The 5,294-nt window shown below is 29.3% G+C and overlaps 1 pseudogene; it reads right to left on the bottom strand.

Moving 5' to 3' along the window:
• Nucleotides 1-1,324: 1,324 nt before the first annotated feature.
• Nucleotides 1,325-4,040, bottom strand: LOC149881481 (uncharacterized; annotated as a pseudogene).
• Nucleotides 4,041-5,294: the final 1,254 nt, after the last annotated feature.

Genomic DNA, 5,294 nt, shown 5'->3' with positions numbered 1-5,294 from the left:
CTGTTTAAGAGAAATCTTCAGTTTTATCATTATTTTTGCGTAAATTTAAGTTTGTTCCTGGAGAGAAAAATATTGCACTCAAAATACTTGTCGAGCCGGCATAGATATTTTTGCCTCTTCTAAACATAAAATTTGGACTCCTGAAGAATTTTGAGAAAGCACTGAACAAAAAAGGCGAAGGCTTTTGATATTTAAAACAGATGTTTCCAAGAGTAAGTGACGCGAAGATCAAAGAAGGCATTTTCGTTGGTCCCCAAAACAGACATATGAGCGATAAGCGGTTTTAAGATCTATTAGTTGGCCAGGAAAAAATTGTCTGGAAAGGCTTTAAAGATGATGTTTACAATTTTCTGGGCAATTAAGAATGAAGACAGTCGGGTAGAAAGACAAGGTTTAAAGCTTGGTCTTTCTACTCTACTACCTCTACTACCCTACTAGCCTCATTCTGTTGAACATTAAAAATTTCTATATCACAACTAAGTACAACTTTACTATCAAGGATTTAAAAACCTAACTTTTAATTGATCTCGAGAACTCCTTTTTCTGATTTTTCAGAGTACATCAAATTTTTTTAACTTTCCTTAACTTTCGTAAAATTTTTTAACTTTTTTTAACTTTTTTCAACTTTTTCATAACTTCTTTTATTCCTTTGTACATCATAGCTTTGTTTGTTGTTCCAAATAAAACGTTCGATGAAATTTAGTGGACTAGGCTCGAGCAGCAGTTTTTATTTAATTTTTGTTCTAAACAAAGAACAAAAGTAAGATAAATGGAACTCCACGTAACAACGATGGATTAATTTACTATTTAACATTTTAAAAAATCAGAATTCTATGTTTAAAAACATTAATATATATATATAAATATATATAATTATATATATATATATAAATATATATAATTATATATATATATATATATATATATATATATATATATATATATATATATATATATATATATATATATATATATATATATATATATATATATATATATATATATATATATAGGGGAGAGTTGCCTTAATTGGTACACTTTAGGAAAAAATATTTTTTAACCAAAGATGGCTTAACTATGAAAACATTTATGAATTAAATAATATAGATATACAACCCTACTATGCTTTTATTAATGATTCGACTCTATTGATCGCACCCTTATTGGATATAAACTTTGATTTTTCAAGGCACCATTTTGTTCCAATAAAGGCAACTGGTCTCCTTGAATGGAACACATATATTCTTTAGTTAGAACAGTTCTAATATTTGAATAAATTACAGCTATAAAACTTATGGCTCAAAGGAAAAATTAATTGATTAGCTTTTTAATAAAAGATATTTAAAAGATATAATAACAAATAAAAATTACAACAAATATTTAATCCTTTTTTCGCAATTTATAAGTCTTTTTTTCTTGCAGCTTCTGCACTTGGGATGGTAGTGGTGATATGTGGTGTGCTGTGGTGGCGATGGTGATTTTACTTGATGTGCTCAATTTCATTTGGTCCATGGTGATTGAGTCAAGTGCTACTTTGCTTTCCTGTGGTTTTTGCAATAGTTTGGCAGTTATTGGATTTAGTGTGAGCTTTTTTTTTGTAGATTTTTTAATTTGTTTGGAAGCTATTTGATTTAGTGTGTGCTTTTGATTTCTTGGTGTAATTTCTAGAGCACGTCTATATGGGGAGCTTGTAAGATCAGCCGCCTGAGTTGTTCGTGATCTTCTTTTTTTGTTTTTTACTTCAAGTCAAACCACTGGCAAAAGAGACAAAGTTGAAACTGAAACATGACATTTTAATTTTTTTTCACTTGATTTATCTGTAGATAGTTTTGTCATCCCATCTATACTTTCAGGTGACTGAAGATTGTTTGAAGGACCAACATCAGTAAATGAAGAGGCTGTAAAATCAGAATCAGTGAATACATTTATGTCCAAAGGCCACAACCCACTAGCCTGAAATCCTTTCATAGCAATTCTCAATGATGCTGCCTGACTATATGCGTCACCAAATAATTCTGCAACTTGCCAAGTTGTTACTGTATGTGATATATGTGACCGCATCCATTTTCCCATAGCTTCATCATAGTATGTACCAAGTGGTCCAAAGAACGCAACGTCTAATGGTTGCAGTCTGTGTGTAGTATGGGGAGGTAGTGATACCATACGCACTCCAGCATTTCGTGCTAGATATATCGCTGCCAAATTTTTTGAATGTGTAACATGACCATCAAGTATCAACAAAACTTTTGATTGTTTTGAAGGTTTAACAACTTTAATGAAATGATTGAGCCAATCTAAAAAACCTTCATTTGACATCCATCCTTTCTCTTGAGTACTAAATACAGTTCCTGGAGGTGCACCATTTGTTATTTCTGGCTTCATTCTTTTGCGTTTATATATTAACATAGGTGGAACATAAAATCCTGCTGCAGATACACAAACTACAGCTGTTACTGAATTTCCTCGTTCACTACTAGTCATAATTCCAACTCGTTTTTTGCCCCTTGGACTAATAATTTTTATCTGACCATCTTGTACTGTTGATAAACTAGTTTCATCCATATTATAAAGTCTGTCTGGAGTTAACTTTTCTTCCATGTATAACTTTGAAAGTAAATTAAAGAAAGATTCCACTCGCTCTTTATTAAAACCTTGTGCACGTGCAATTGATGTTGATTCAGGCCCACGAAGCGACAGTTGTGGGTGCCTTTGCATAAATGCATAATACCACTTTTTTCCTGCCATTTGTGTTTGTTTGTTAAAATTATGTGTGATGCTGTTAGCTTCCGCAATATCAAATGCTAGACGACGAAGATCATCAATCCTTAATCCAAAGTACATCGATTCTAATAATAAACAGTGATCAGCTAGTTCTGTTTCAATTTCATTAGGTAAGGTGGTAAGTCGAGCATGAAATTTCACATTTGCAACAGCAACTTTGTTTTTTTCATTTATATGCCTTGACAAAGTTGCTTTTGGAATACAAAATTCATAAGCGGCTTCATTTAAGCTGATTTCTCCTTGTTTTATTGCTTCAACAGCCTTTTTCAAGTTTTCTACTTAACATTTTCCATATTTTCGTGGTGTTTGCATCTAAAATAAAAGCAAATTACTATGAAGATACATAAGGAGAGTTTTATAATCTTATTACAGGCTTATTTTTTCATATATTTATTTGTTATTCATATATGATTAAGTTAATTATATACTCATTATATAATCATTATTTTTCATCATTTTTGTTTAGTTAATCATTAACTATATAAATCAAAATCTATATTAACTATATAAAGTTTGCAACTTTATATATTAACTTCTATATACAGTAAAAAACTTATGCTGGGTATATACTTTATGTTGTCTTACAAGTTTATCCGTTAAATAGAAATGTATAACTTTTGTAAAACTTTTACATTTTATTTTTTACTAAAAGATAAAAGAAAAATCATTTCATACTTTAAAGCAAGACTAAATACCAATTCCAAAAAAGCAACAAATGTCTAACAATAATACTATGTCTATAAAAGAAATTCGCTTTAAAAAATATTATACAGTCGGACTAATAAAATTTTCTGATAATTCGGACGTCAAGTAACGTGTTATGAGATGACATCATTTCAATTACGGCAACTTTTGAAGTTCCATTTTGGGCAACATAGGACCATGGTGTTGCAGCAAAATATTTACATACAAGTAACAACTTACGATATAAGCTCTTAATATCACATAGACTTGAAAACCTTAAAATTTAAAATTTTAAAAAAATTATCATTAAACTCAATATCGTTAAGCTTCTGTAATCGTTTAAATGCAACGATAAAATTAGATCGCAAAAATTTTTTTCTTTAAAAAAAAGTAATTTTATTCACATACGTGCAGTTTTTAAGTTTAAATACTAGAAGTTTCAAAAAATAAAGAAAATTATTTTCTTTACAAGAAAAAATATTCATGAAAGTAGAATAAGTTCCAGTTTCTAAATAAAGCTAAGTGTTCCAATTAAGGAGCTGTTCCAATTTCGGCAACTCTCCCCTATATATATATATATATATATATATATATATATATATATATATATATATATATATATATATATATATATATATATATATATGTATATATATGTATATATATACATGTATATTAGGTATATGACAAAGAAACTTTTTTTAAAGTTTTAATTTTCCTGATGTTGCATTTGATGAACTTTTACCAATAGATCACTGTTTTGAGGTTTATTTCATTGGATCACAAAAAAAACCTCCCGCACGTAGCACCTCACCACTTTTAACTTTTTCGATTTTTCACTTGATTTTGTTCCCAGTTCTTCTTTCCTTATGCTTGACTTTTATTTTTAAAACTGTAAACATATAATATTGTATATTGTATAGTTGTTCATATCATTCAAAAAATTTTTTGTTTATTTGCATTATTTATCTGCAAGATTTGCTGTTTAGAGCCATGGCCTACTTAAATACACGGCCTTCTTTTCTGCTTAAATCGAAAAAAAATAGAAGGCCAGTTTAAAAAACGTATATTCTGTAGGATGGACAAACTTTCTTAACATATTTTAATTATTGCGCTATAAATTTTAAATAAGTATATCCGGCATAGGATAAAAACTTCAGCGTTTTCTATATCTTCACATCAACTAAACCTCATATACTTGATTATAGCTTCTTTTTATAAATAGATAGTAATTATGGTTAATAAATGCTGTGTTGTTGGTTGTACCTCCAATTATCTAGGTGGTGAAGTAGTTCCAGTTTTCAGTTTTCCAAAAGATGATGATTTAAGAAAGTTATGGATTAGATTTGTAAATAGAAATTTCTGGACTGTCACAAAATCATCTGTGATCTGTTTAAAACACTTTGAGAAAAAGTTTGTACATAAAGGAGCATCAGAAAAACGATTTCGTTTGCTGTATAACCTAAAGCCTGTTCCTACAATATACCCTGCTAGCATAGCAACTGCTTCTCTTCCAGTTATATCTGGACCAAGAAAATCACCAGCTAAAAGAATATTTCAAGAAGATGAATATCAGAAATTTTTATTAAAAGATATTATTAAAGATGTTGATTCCCTTTCAGCTGCTGATTCACCAGCAGGATATTTATTTTCAAAATTTGATGATTGTGTTGTGTTCCATAGAATTATTCAAAATGAACTACACATACCTGAAGTTGCTGAGTCTATTTGTATCAACAAAAATTTACATGTCCAACTTTTTTATAAAAATCTTCCAGTTTCCTTACCATCATGGTTCAGAGTAACCCACCAATGTATGTTAAAAAGAA

Source organism: Hydra viridissima, unplaced genomic scaffold (assembly GCF_058129835.1).
Source record: "Hydra viridissima isolate aposymbiotic clone 2 unplaced genomic scaffold, HvirCarnegie_v1 scaffold_12, whole genome shotgun sequence".
In the NCBI taxonomy this organism is placed as follows: Eukaryota; Metazoa; Cnidaria; class Hydrozoa; order Anthoathecata; family Hydridae; genus Hydra; species Hydra viridissima.
The sequence above is the reverse complement of the archived record's forward strand: the minus strand, read 5'-3'. Positions and strand labels throughout refer to the sequence as shown.